Source organism: Uranotaenia lowii, chromosome 3 (assembly GCF_029784155.1).
Source record: "Uranotaenia lowii strain MFRU-FL chromosome 3, ASM2978415v1, whole genome shotgun sequence".
Lineage (NCBI taxonomy): Eukaryota > Metazoa > Arthropoda > Insecta > Diptera > Culicidae > Uranotaenia > Uranotaenia lowii.
In genome coordinates this window covers 87346900-87362084 of record NC_073693.1, presented here as the reverse complement: position 1 = coordinate 87362084, position 15185 = coordinate 87346900, and the positions used below count along the sequence as shown (strand labels likewise).

General features: G+C 32.9%; 1 protein-coding gene across 4 annotated transcripts in view; it reads left to right on the top strand.

Annotated features, from left to right (window-relative positions):
• The window catches only part of LOC129754509 (RING finger protein nhl-1), a 168326-nt gene that overhangs the window by 78021 nt on the left and 75120 nt on the right, over positions 1-15185 (top strand). The window lies entirely within an intron of this gene.

Here is a 15185-nt window from a genome sequence, read left to right as displayed (position 1 = left end):
AAGGTCGAAATTTGTTTTCTCAGGTTGTGGCATCGAACATTGTTGCTGCTGCCATTTTTTTTTATTGGCCCCCATCAGTTTATTGCTGATACGGCTCAATGTTGTCATGTAGATGGGCGTTTGGGTTTGGGTGAATGTGTGTGGTTTTGTTATTTTATTTTTGGTCCGCACTCTCATTCAAACGAATCGAGTTGCGAATCACAAAGCTGAGGGAAAGCTCATAGGTAGTAACGTCAGACGTATGACAAATCCTCGAAATCCAGTCTGACGATATTTTCCGCAGAGTGGCCCTGTTGAATGTTGTAGGCCTTCGAATATTTTATTTTTCTTCCCGCCTCTTCTTTCGCTTCTCATTGTGTGGCTCTACAAAATGGCCAATACCTCTTGAATGGTGCTTTCCCAAATTGCTCCCGAGGGTCCTCGGCGACAAATTTTCGACAATAAAACTTGACTAGGTTCAAAAGGTGTTTTGTGAATTGGAGAATGCTTATGATGAGCAATAAAAGTTCTCAAATGAGCCGAGGATATTTGACTGTCTTCGTTCTTCGAGATGATTTGTCATCATCTATGGTGGATGGTATATGATGGGTCCGAATAATTTCAATGGATAAGTAGGTAGAATAATACGACTTTTGAAATTGTTAGATTTTTTTACTTCAAAAAGTAAATTTTCAAAATATTGAACCTTAATTTTCAAGAAAGTAATCCTTTTGACTGAAAAACAACCCTTCGTCGATGATTCAAGCAATTACGTGGCCAGTGGTGCTTGGTTGCGATAAGAAGAAGAGTAGAAAAACACAAACACGAAAAAATGTCACCTACATTCCGGCGTCGAGAAGACAAATAATGTGGCATTCCACACAGCAAAAAAAAAACAAGAAAAAAAACGAAATCAAACGCCGCCCACCAGCCAACAAACAGGAAGAAACAACTGACTCAGGCCGTCTGTTTTCGGAGATTACACATTTGGCAAATTCGACTGAATGAATCGACACGATAACTCAGACCAGAATAGAAGCAAACCGAATTCGGGAGCGGGAAAAACGCCATCGAATTCGAAAGAAATGACCTCAATGGGAAGTAAAGATTGATTGATGTTTTCTTTGTGTTCAAAGAAAAAGGATTGTTATGAAGGGAAGTCAATCCGGCAAGAGACACAAAACGATAGTGCGCTTCAGTTTTTTTCCGTTGGTCAGGTAAAATTTTAGTTATATTATGCAAAAATTTTGTTTAGCAATAATAAAAAACGAAGATTAAGTTTGAAACTATAATGTGAAATGAACTACACTTGCAAACTTAAGTATATCGATGTTTTATTATTCCAAATAAGTTTATGTATGCATGTATGTATGTAGATAATCCATCATGGGTGCACGGATTCACCGCAGTTTTATCAAAGTAAGTGCTCATGCATTTTTAGATAACACCTATTAATAATCAAACCTAAAATGCAGCGTACACTATACCCGATACCATGATTTCGTGTGAACTGTTATGAAGTGAATGTATTACGTGTACATGAAAGTATATTTTGGGAGAACGAATCAATCAGTTACACAACCAGTTAAAATTTATAACATTTTAAATGTTATATATTTACTACAGGTATTCCAGCATCCGTGTATATACCTGATCAGCTGGCAGCTGATTGAACGTTCCAATTTATGCAATCATATGAGACAAACATCTTACCCATCGGCTAGTAGGATGGGATCTAAACCCAAACTTTACAGCCGATACTGAACTCCAAGTACAAATCCGTCTGGCATTTTAAACGAAACTCACACCACACCACCCACTCATGTATTTTTCTTCTTCTTTTCTCTCCTGCCCCTATACTATACCCTTGTTTCAAAGAAGACCCCTATGCTTTTTTCTCTTTTCTGAGAATTTCCCTCATACACCTCAACTTATCTTATTCACTTTCTTTATTTCTCCGCTATTGGAGACCTACCCCACCACGAAAAGCCATCGTTGAACTCTTTTAAAAACACTAAAACCGCCTCTAATCAAAACCACAGATCATCTGAACTTTTTTCAATTTAAATTCACACTCATATATTTTCATTTTTGATACCCAGGAAGGCATTTTGCGAAAAAAAAATACTACTTCCATCTCCCACGCGCTTTTCTCACACCTTATGGTTTTATTATTCCAAATAAGTTTATTCTCAGAAATTCTCTTTCAAACAAAATAAACGCAGTTCTATTTTTTTATCTTGTTTTCTTTTTGTTGTCGCTAAGCGTTACCCACTGCAGAAAAACTTGTATAAAATTCTGTTTGAAACGTTTTATTGATTATTCGAAAGCTTTTTCCAAAGAAATCTGCTGGGTGTTATAAAGAAACTTGAATGTATTTTCACAAATCCTTATAAAAGTGAAAGAAGATCTAGTTCCATATCATCATCGTTTGCATTTCCAATTAACTGATTGTTATGATTTTGATGTTATTTAACGCTTGTGTTGTTAAATACAGTTGGTGTTGATTTATCCTGCTCTAGCTAGGATTATAATAAAAATTCGTTTCGAATAGAACTGCCTGGTTAATATATTGAGCAGGTTTTCTTAATGTATTGATAAGGTTTTCTTATCTTTAAAAACAAAAGGCAAAAGATTATTTAAAATAATAGAAAAGTAGTCTTTAATTGCTAATATGTACCTAAGACCGCAGCAAACTTTATATGGAAATTTCAAATTCTTAAATCCTTACACCTCCCATAACTTTTTCTGAATATTTTTGCTGCCTGAAAAAGCAATAAAATTGGAAGCGAACCATCAAGTCCTGAATAAGCGCAAAGAATTTTTATTTTGTACTATTGCATGGGAAAAAAATTCACTTAAAAATCGCCATAGATGTACTGAAAGTTTAAAAATTACAACTTTGGATACAAAATATTTCTTGATTCTTGCAGTACAATTTATGTGAACAGAGCACAAACCTAAATAATACCCAAGAAAAGATTTTCGATGTTAACTGTGTAGGACTAGAATAAAAAATCTCAAAAATTGCTTTGCGTAGCCAGGAGATTTGTCTTCAAAAATATTTCATTAAATTATTACAATCTTTAGCAAGCAAAGTCTGCCATTTTCAAATGCTTTTCAATGGATTTGGATTTTTATTTTGAAATGATAGAAACTGTTTTCTTGAAATGCTTTGCTGTTTGTCATGTTAGCAAAAAAAAACTTAAGAATAGTCAATACCAACTTCATTTCTAGCTTATTTCAATTTTTTGGATAGTTTAATATGCAACAAAAAATTCTTTCACACAAATTTCCCTACAAAATTGAAACGCGATGCGCTAGCTCAGGAATCACCCAAATCATCTAAAATCTTGATGACCCCAAAAGCATTGAAAAAACATATGTGAGCAAGAAGTCAATTTTTGCAACGGTCTAATAAAAACTGTAGAAAAGTGTCTGTATAAAAATTAAGATTATTCTATTTTTAGTAAATTTTTTAGCAAGAAACACTAACTTATCAGAATTAAAATATATTTTTAAACTTTCTAAGATCAGTTCAATCTCGTGTTTTTATGATTTATTATCGTATCTGTATGTAAGAGTGAGTTCATGTTGCAGACAACAAAGGATTTGAAGGGTCTTTAACACTCACAGTTAAGTCAGTTATCGTCAAACTAAAGTTGCCAGAGTTTTTTTCAGCACGCATACGGTCTGGACAAATTTGGACTATTTTATTTTACCTTACAAAGTTGTTTGAAAAATATCCATTTCTTGAAATTTTGATCGTAGGTTTTTCAGAAATCTTCCCCTAGCCGTAAATGTTAACCGATTATGTGTTTTAGTTCATTGTGTAAATAATTTATCCCCAAGCAACCAAAAGTCTCATATCTACTTAAACTCGTGCCTCCAAAGTTCGAATTTCGCTGAACAAAGGTTCCAAAGGGAATTGGTACCGAATTTTCTCGAATGTGAGCATGAAAATTTCTAAAGGTTCCTCAAATAGCCTTCTATGGACTTGAAGTTCCATGAAATTCCTCAAATAGCCTTTTATGTGACATGTCAATTGCAACCACACAGTATAAAAGTTACACATTAGGTCTCAAATAGCCTTCTGTGAACTTCAAGTTCCTAGAAGTTTATCAAATAGCCTTCTGTGGACTTCAAGTTCCAAGAAGTTCCTCTAATAGCCTTTTTTGTGACATGTCAATCGCATCATTCAGAATAAAAGTTACAAATTAAGTCTCAAATAGCCTTCTATGGACTCGAAGTTCCAAAAAGTTCCTCAACTAGCCTTTTTTGAAACATGTCCGCCATTTAATGAATATGAAATGTGAACGAACATCACAAAAGGGCATATAATAAATAAATTATTTTTTGGAGCTTGGAAATTGTTGAAATGTATCATTCATATTGAAACTTCAACTTAAAACAACTAAATGCTAACTCGCAAATGATTGTTTTTGAAAAGAGTAAATAATTTGACTTTATAAAATTTCGTCAAACTGTATTTACTTACCATGAATTTATCACACATTGAAAGTCAGTTGAAGCAATTCATTAATTAAATATTAAGATAAACTCAAGAAATTGTATAATTTTATGCTTATAAGTCATAAACATGGAATTCCATTTTTTTAAACCGATATTATTTTAACGGATGATTGATTTATACGCCGTTTCGTAATGTTTCTTAGTAATAATCAACATGCATCTTTGCTGCTGGCCGCTGGCTGCCTTTGCGGGTATTCTAGGAAGCTTATAACCACTTCGAATTTTAGCTGCCGGTAAGGCAACATCTAGGCGTGGCGTCGTGGCAGCGTGTTTGGCTATCATCTCGGAGGTTCGGGTTCAAATCTGGTACCAGGACTAATTTTTTCCATTAGGTTGTTTGATTGCTTGAGTAAGCGAATCAAATAATTGTGTAGCATAACTGGCGTGCTTGCTGGCATGTATCGAACAAAGTTAAAAAAAAAGCAATTAAGTAAGATCAATTGAGGGAGGGGATGGGAGGAATAAAGATGGATGCCGAGAAACCGGCAGCACCACACAGGCTGGTGGTGACCAAAGTAAGCGAGGAGAGGAGAATTATTTTTTTGTTTTCGCTGATTAAACGTTTACTTGTGGGCTGAATAGAAGGCCGTTCAAATCTGTAATGGAACTTCAAAGTTTCAATAAGAACTTAAATTTTGGGCTGAATAAAAGGAACTTCAGCACATTGATTATGCTGATTAAGCTGTGTTCGACCTTTTTAACGAGACTTTTGGTTACTTGGGTCAACTTATCATTTCATAATAAATTAGACATGTATTACCAGTTAATCAGAAGCTGTTCCAGAAAAATGAAAGTAGGAAAAAACAATTTGATTTTCAAAATTCTTAGGAAGAGTACTCCTTCCTTGGGCCTAGAGCCTACTTTAGATCTGAAATGCCGAATATCTGAAATAACTTATTTCGTTTGTACAGATTCAAGACACTTTTATGGAAATAATGCAAATAATAAACTCTTGTTCTTATTTTATCCTATCATACCGCTGATTGCCATAAAAATAATCCGTATAAAATTTTAATATTTAAAAAAAAAACTTTCTCTTTTGTGGCAAAACAAAAAACTCAATTGGTAGAAAAATTTAAAGAAAACTACCATTTACAGCAAATATTATTGTAACTCTATTTTTGTGCTGTATATCAACGTTCTATATACAATATACATTATAGAAAGATCGTAAAAAAGTTGCAAAAACAACATTTACCTACCAAAGTGATGGTAACATGCAAAAATTTCATTTCATTCTTAACACGTTCGTTGCCATTTTTTTTTTAAATATATCTTTATTAGTACCAATTCATCATTACATTTATATTACATTTATACATTAAATTAGGTGTTCAGTTCAATAATGAACTTTCAGAGCCCTATAGTTTAATAATCACTAAAATTTATTTATTCGACTTAAATTTGCTGAGCACAATCAAGCATTTTTATAAAGGAGAACATCCTGTAGTGAAAAAAAAAATATTTCAAACTAAAAACAAAAGCTATCCTAAAATTAAACTAATTGTAGAGAGAGCGAATCTCTGCGATGGAAGACTGCATCGATTTGCCTCTGAAGTTGGAGATGATTTTGTTGGCCATCTCTTCGATAGATTCAATGCCTGCAATCCGATGAAGATCTTCGGTGCTGTGCCAAGGTGGAAGCCGTAAAATCATTTTCAGAACCTTGTTTTGAATCCTCTGGATGGCTTTCTTCCTCGTCGCGCAGCAGCTAGACCAAATCGGAACAGCATACATTATCGCTGGTCGGAAGACTTGCTTGTAAATAAGCATCTCAGGCATCAGGCAAAGTCGGGATTTCCTGTTGATGAAAGAATAAAGAAATTTAGTGTATTTATTACATTTAGATTGAATATCTTCAATGTGATTCCTAAAAGAAAGATTCCGATCAAGTGTGAGTCCCAAGTACTTCACGTGATCAGACCATTCTAAAGAAACCCCATTAAAAGTTATGGAATGATTTTCATGAGGTTTTAAAAATTTAGCTCTTGGCTTATGGGGAAATAAAATAAGTTGAGTTTTGGAAGCGTTAGGAGAAATTTTCCACATTTTCAAGTAATTCAAAAAGGAATTTAAATTCTGTTGCAATCTACTGCGTACCACCCGTAAATTTCGACCTTTGGCTGAAAGCAAAGTATCGTCAGCAAATAATCTTCTACCTTTTCCTTCTGGGACATCAGGAAGATCAGAAGTAAAAAATATTGTATAAAATAGGCCCAAGTATACTACCCTGAGGGACACCAGCTCTAATGGGTATCCTTTCAGAGCATGAATTTTGATAGCTTACTTGCAAAGTTCGGCTGGTCAAATAATGTTGAATAATTTTGGTGAGATATACAGGAAAATCAAATCGAGCTAATTTAGCTACTAAACCTTTGTGCCAAACACTGTCAAAAGCTTTTTCAATATCAAGAAGAGCAACACCAGTTGAATAACCCTCAGATTTGCTAGCGTTAATCATATTAGTTACACTCAAAAGTTGATGTGTAGTAGAATGTCCATGACGAAAACCAAATTGTTCATCAGGGAAAATAGAATTCTGATTAATGTGAATCATCATTCTATTCAAAATAACTCTCTCAAATAGTTTACTTAAAGAAGGAAGCAAACTACTTGGTCGATAACTTGAAGGCTCTGAAGCACTTTTTCCAGGTTTCAAAATTGGAGTTACTTTGGCATTTTTCCATTTATTGGGAAAATAAGCCAAGTGAAAACATTTATTGAAGATTTTAACTAAAAAATTTAAAGTGCTTTCAGGCAACTTTTTAATAAGAATATAGAAAATCCCATCTTCCCCCAGGGCTTTCATATTTTTAAATTTTTTGAAAATCAATTTAAGTTCATCAATATTTGTCTCACAAGAACTTTCAAACACAATTTGCTTAGAAAGAATATCATCAAATTCTAGGGAAATTTGAGCATCAATTGGACTTACAACGTTTAAATTAAAATCATGAGCAGACTCAAATTGTTGGGCTAATTTTTGAGCTTTTTCTGCGTTAGTTAAAAGAAGTTTATCCCCATCTTTCAAAGTAGGAATTGGCTTCTGGGGCTTTTTTGGAATTTTAGTTAATTTCCAAAATGGCTTTGAGTAGGGTTTTATGTCCTCTACTGCTTTAGCAAAATTTTCATTACGAATGAAATTTAAACGACGTTTGATCTCTTTTTGAAGGTCGCAATAAATTAATTTCAAATAAGGATCCCTAGTTCGTTTAAATTGGCGTCGACGAATGTTTTTCAGTCGTATCAAAAACTGAAGATCATCATCAATTAAAGGTTGATTAAATTTATGTTTAACTTTAGGTATTGAAGCGGCTCTAGCATTGACTATTGAAGCTGTCAAATTTTCTACAGCCAAATCAATATCTTCTATTGAATTCAATGGAACGTTTACATCTAAATTACGTTCAATAAAATTCATATATCGCTCCCAGTTAGCCTTTTGAAAATTAAAATTTGATTTTAAAGGGTTTTCAATGGGACTTTGGGATAAAGAAAATGTTACTGGAAGGTGGTCTGAATCGAGGTCCGCATGAGTAACTAATTGACTACAATGCTCGCCTAAATCCGTTAGAACCAAATCAATTGTGGAGGGATTTCTAATTGAAGAAAAACAAGTATGCCCATTAGGATATTCAACAGTATAATAACCTGCAGATTCATCAAAATATTCCCATTTGAATTTGATGAAATATTATTCCAAGATCGGTGCTTTGCATTAAAGTCACCAATAATAAAAAATTTAGATTTATTTCTGGTGAGTTTTTGTAAATCTCCCTTCTAAAAATTTTTCTGTTCACCGCTACATTGAAAAGGCAAATATGCGGCAACAATTATAATTTTCCCCATAGAAGTTTCTAATTCAATTCCAATTGTTTCTAAGACTTTTGTATTGAAAGAAGGAAGAAGTCTAAATTTGAGACGACTATTGATGACAATAGCTACACCCCCACCTTGTCGATCAAGTCGATCATTTCGTAAAATTTTAAAGAAAGCATTGCTTTTCAAGTTATTGTCTGGCTTTAAAAAAGTTTCAGTGATGGCAGCAATATGTATGTTTTGAGTTTTCAAAAATAAAAAGAATTCATCTTGGTTAGCCAGCAAAGATCTAGCGTTCCAATTCATCAATTCATAATAATTAAACATCTATTTGGATCCATGAGGGAATCGTAAAGTCATAATGATTTTGTTAGCATAATTAAAAGAAGTTTGGAAAGCTTCAAACATTGAATTTGCTTTCAACATAAGTTGCATCATTTCCATTAAATTTTGATGCAAAAATTTTAATTTTTCACCCTCACCCAAATCAACAAAATTGTTAGAATTAGAAGAGGAAGGAGAAGAAAAAGTATTTGAATTTCGGGGATTTTCCCAAGCCTTCGCATGAACGTTGAGACTTGGTTTTTTCCCATTTTTATTAGTTAAACCTGAAGAAGGCAACCCATTTTCAACCACCTCTGAGAACGATAAACAACGAGTCTGTGGCGCAGAATCAGCCCAGGTAACATTAAAATCACTTCGGGTATTACCCAGCCGTGATTCCAATGTAGGCCGAGGCTGACTGCGAACAGGCCATGGAACATATATTTGGGTGACGGGTGTGTTTCCTGGTAGGCCCAGTCACATCAAAAACGTGTGACACTCTCTTACTCAAGTTAGCCGCTCAGTTAAGCCACACGGTGCAAAGCTTGAAGTTCTCTTTCTTCACTTTCTCCGAGAATTTCTTTGGGCCCGGCAAGTAAAACTACTAAAATGAGCGTGGCGACGAACGTGTTGAGCGGTGAAAACTACATCAATCGTTATCTGATACCTCATTCGTAACTATCGGAAGAATGCAAGAGAGTGCAAGATTTTGCTTTCATAGCCTTCAAATTGTAGCCAGCGAAAATATTTACTAGTTCTCTCATTGGTAAATATTACTCAGTTCCCATCAGAATTTTAGCCATCTGGATGCATTGCTGGCTGCAGAGAGAACAACACGATGAATTTCTCACTTGAAGCCTTTGCAGAAGCAAAATCATTTAAAAATATCCCATTTAAACTGACTTCAGATAAAATTTTAAACAATCTTCTACCATGCAGTTGGAATTGCGATTTGCAACATCATTGTATACGACTTAAATTCATTTCTGATACGATTTCATTTTGTCTGGAGTTACTGTGACGATGATTATGAACCATATTATCTATTTTTACTAAAATAAAAAAAATAAATATTGGAAACCCCAGAAAATATGCAAAGGGTTCAAGAATACGACACTTTCGACCATTTTTTTTCCACTTTTAGACCTGACATAATGTTTCCAATACTAATCAGTCAATTAAAGTGCAAATTGACATAAAGATATAATAAGGAACTTATATTGAACCTTTTCGACATTTTTTGCAGCTATATTTAAATAAACTACAAGCAAACACAAAAAAACGTTCTAACTATTATGTTGCTGTGAAATGTACTAGTGAGGAAAAAAAGTCTGATATACTGATAACATAAATTAAGGTATTAATTTGAATCGTCTTTCCCTGGAAAGGTTGTGGTATTTTTTATTTCAAAAAAATATTTAAAATAAAATATTTAATTAACTTTTTGATATTTTTTCGAGAAATCTAACTTTTCACTGCCATTTTGGATCCAGGTTCCATAAAGTGTACAAATCCAGTACCATAACAGAAACAGTAGGTTCAAAGTGAAAGTTGCGATCATCCATATCTTTGTAAATCAATCAAAAACGGCGAAACCAAGGACAAAAATTCTGATTGAAACTTACAGCTATATTTTTTATAAAACATACTTTTTCTCTCAAATATCGCAGTGCTTCAGTATATCGGAATGATGAGATGAATGTTTAGAACATGCAATTCGGTTCATATTGACCCAAACTGCTTTTTTGGATTAAAATCCTGGAAAAAATCAGGCATTTGATTCCAAAGTTTTCGATCAAACTAACATGGTTCTTAGGTGACAAAGCAAACAGCACAGCAAATTTATTTCGGAAAACATGTCTAGTCCATTTGTTTGTTAATTTCATGAGTGCTTGTAAAGCAGCCATTAAAAGTGTCAAATTCTTCGTAAGTGCTTTGGCGAATCACTTGTATATGTGAATAACTGCGGGGATAAAAAGGATGTATATAAGCATGCTATTTATGCTTCAGGGGTTTTTAAGTTTGTCTTTGTATTATATAAAGTCTGAGTATTATTTTTAAAACAAAAATTAAAAATGCCTTTTTCAACGGTATTAAATACCGTAAAACGGGGTAACATCGACATGGGGTAATTTTGATCAACATGAAATTTTTCCACATAATCATCAATAACTAAGTCTATTGTTAAAATATCTTAAAACTTTTTTCTACGTTTAAAACCTATGAGCGGCGTTTCAAATTGGGAAAAACTAGGTGTGATTTTGAAAATTTCAAATGTAAGTAAAATTGTTATTTCCAAATCTTCCTGATGAAAGCAAAGCGTTAAGAAGCAGCAAGTTTGTTCATGTGATAGTTCAACTTTTTTCCTTTTTTGTTGTTTGATTTTTTGTCTTTTGAGGTTAATTTTTGATATTTAAAAAAATAGGGACATCTTCCAAGAGTAAGCCAGTTTAAGACAAAAGGCTAGAAACCCTATCATTTCTTAAAGTTTTAAGGGGAGAAAAAATAAATGGAATAGTGCAAGGGCCTAGGAAATTGAATGAAGGCTAAATTTATTTTTTTACGTACAAAAAAAATTTATAAGTTATGTTAAAAAACTTAGCCCCTGAATTATTGCAGCATCATTGTTATTTTCCGATTTCAATTATTGTTCGACCTTAACACATAAAAAACCGCGATATTCAGTATTTTAGTATGTTCAGTAGTTTATAAGAATTCACTGGGCCAAAAGTTACGAATTTAATATCTTTGAGCCACCGAAAGTTTTGTGCTCAATTTTGTAGAGTTTTATGATTAATTTTATATCATTTGAGTTTAATTGTTTCATCCAAACTGCCCAAGCAATTGAAAAACTAGCATTTGTTAATATTATGAAGGTATTTTGTATCCATTATGATCACGGAAGCTCGTTAAAACCGTCGAAAAAGACTCAGATCAATGTTACTCCAAAGCATCAAATTCCAATCAAAGACGAATTCGATTTTTAATCAAATTTTAAGCCGTCCAAAAAACTTCTGCAACCATGTTTCACGTTCATAGAAGCCCAATACTGGTATTATAAATATGAAACATGTTACATTCCCCTTAACAGAAAAAATAATTGGAAAATATTGAAAAATGTGATCAATCTTACCCCGTTTTACGGTACTTTTTTGACCTCCATTCCTGAAAAAGAATTTTCTTTAGTACAGGCCCCGTTCGTTTTTGGCAACATTCGATTTTGGCAACATTCGACTTTGGCAACATCCGATTTTGGCACATGTGCCAAAATCGAACGGTTTTTAGAAGCGACATTACTTTTTAGTTTTCTCTATAACAGGATCAATATAATTTGGACAAACACCAAAAATACGTTTTAACGTTCAGAAATGGTGATAGAATACAACAACAAAAACAAAAAAAATCTAAAAAATTTATAAAGTACTCAAAAATGACATAAAGATGAAAAATAAAATAAAATCAAAAACAATACAAACAAAAGACTAAAAAATGACAAAATCAACTTAAAAATGATGAAGAATGTAAAAAGCAGCAAAAATGACAAATGAAAACAAAGATTATAAACAAAACAAAAATAGTGCAAAATGCATCAAAACATGAGGAAAAAAACTATAAAAATTCTAAAAATGGTCGGAAATTTACTTAAAATAACGTTAATGATTACAAAAAGAGTTATTTTGTAGAAATAGGAGAAAAAAATTTCAGAAAAAAAACCGTTCGATTTTGGCAACATTCGATTTTGGCAACACAAAATGTTCGGGCATGTTGCCAAAAACGAAAGGGGTCTGTATTCTACACGCCAGACATGTGACCTCTTTTTTGAGGTACCTTTCATATCCTTTATCTCGAAAATTTGTTTTAGTATTTTCTCAATTTTCGTTTCATTGGCTGACCCGGTGTGCTATTTATGCTACATCTTACAAAAAATATGAAAAAACTTTTCATATTTTTATTCTTAATCAAATAGAACCGTAGTTTAGAAAAACTATTAAGTCGATTATCGAATTTCGTTACATTAATCAGACTTTCTGAAATTTGATTATTAAATTTGTTTCCAACATCTTAAAACTTTTACTCCGATGATATACGCTTCTTGACTTTTTAATTATGTCAAAATGATTCTGCAATTCGTCAATTTGTATGGATTCCCCCCCTCACTTTTCAATGTGCAAAGGGCTCATGAACTACCATGGAAATAATTTAATTGTATAATCAATATGTCACATTTGGATCCATTTTTTGAAAAGTTTTAGGGTTATGCCGAATAAAATTTTAATAAAATTCTGCCTCTTTGTTTCCGACTCCGCCCTGGAAACATGGAGGTTTTCGAATTATTCATACGCTAACAAACTCTCTTATAAAAGACGGCTTCTTTTGTTTTAAAAGTTTTCGAATTTAAAAAAAAAAACAAACTTGCATGGAATCCCTTCTTTCCCCTACCCATCCCTCACAGCTGAAAGGAGTTTCCCTAGAACCTTGTTGTATAAAATTTGCTTCTTTTTCATTGATTGATAAGTAATTAATGAAGAATAGAATTTATAAGGAGACTCCTTCTTTCCCACTCTCTGCGCACTGCAAGGTAGAAGGGTATATACAAATCTTTGAATCAAATCTAGAACCCAAATTTCTTCCCATGTCAAATTCGATTCAAATTACTTGATTTTTCTAAATTTATGCCAATAAAATCGCTCTGTGATCTTCTTCCCTCTTCATATGTTTTCACATATCATTCCATGTCGAATTTGGTTTACTTTGCTTGATTGGTTCTCGACTAATGTAAAAAATGGTACGTTATGCCCCCTCTTCCCTTATAAGTAACTAGCCGATCCGGCGTGTAGCCTACGATGTTTGGCGAAATAAATAAATAAATAAATAAATAAATGGTTACTTAATCCGTAAAATCATTGATTCAATCGCACCAATTTTTTTTTCAAACACAGTAGGTATCCCAAGTAACAATTGAAGTTTTATTCCAACCTTAACAGTCCGCTTAAGACTATTTCCTAAAGCTTATTTATAAGCCAAAGCACATTATACGCTTTAGCACAACTACTTCAAAGTTAACATATGACCTAGTTGGCCCTATTTTGTTAACATCTTTAAAGCTTATCCTATAAGCTATAATAAAGCACCCAACAGAATAGTTTTATTGGACCTTATAGACATTGCTTTTAGAGACCTTTCAGAGCCCTCTTATAACTATTCACAGCTCTTTCAAAAGTAAGTCATGGAATCTGATAGAAATTTTACTGTGGGAGCTTTCTGTTCCGTGTTTTTTGTCGTGTTATCACTTACTCTCCCAAGCATTTGGTAATTGATAAAGATTCCATTTGAAATATTTCAAAAATAATCTCATTTTCATTTTCAATCTTATCATGAAACTTCCTGCAACCTCAGATTTCTGGTGAAATATGTACGAAATAGCATCAAAACTTAAGCGCGCTTCAAAGAAAATCAAGATTGACCACATTTAAGCTTTTTTTTAATAAAAAAAATAATTTAAGGAAAATAATAATATGATCCAAATTTTTCTGCATTGATATTTATTACATATACAACAGATAGGAGTACAGCCAACATTGTCAAATTTGTTGAAAATGTCTGAAAGTATTATTTCATTCAAGATGGCGTCAGTAATTTCGATACAATTTCACAATCAATATGGCGATCAGTAAATTAATATTGAAAATTTTAAGGCAGTTGTAAAACAGTGTTAAAATGGTTTTATGCCGGTTAGAAAAATGTTGTAATAAAACAATTTCAATTAACAGTTTTAAAATGCTTTTAAGAGACCTTGAACACAGCTTTGTTTAACGATTCTATAAATGGAATACACGCTCATGATGGTTTTATCCATTTTTGAGATAGAGGAGTTTTTGCAATAAATGAGAATATTTCAATTTGTTGCTTGGCAAAAGGCATTTATGCAACTTTTTGTTTTGTTTCCTTTTGACTATGATTAGAGGGTGGTCAATTATCTTTAAATATAAAGTAGGTATTGTTATTAAATAATCACAGACTGTTTTGGAATAGATAATTTGCTGTCATCAAAAACCTGGCCTCAAAGCTAAATAATAACCCGCATAAATGAGGATTATAACCAAACGATTTCTTAAATCGTCAAACGACAATTTATGGAACGTAAAAAACGTTTAGCAAACGATTATAGAAATTGTAAAATACATTGCCTGAATCGTGAATTCCGGAATGATTGAATTTTAAATATGTAGTTTGGTTATGCAACTGTTAAAAACTGTTAAAACAGTTGTATGCGAAAACTTTTCACGTGACTTTTCTGCAATCACTATGCTAACGGTTTAGGAAACCGTATTATTAATAATATGCAATATATCAAACTAAAATGGTTATTGTTGCAACTGAAAGCTTAGAATGAGCATTTTCGCTAGTGATGAAGCTCAATTTTTCCGTCTTTGCTGAGGAGAAGCCGGTGGCTGCAGTTTTCTAGAAATTTTCAAGCGCGTTTTATCCGGTAAGAATTTTGTTAACTCTGGATTAGATGATGTAAATAT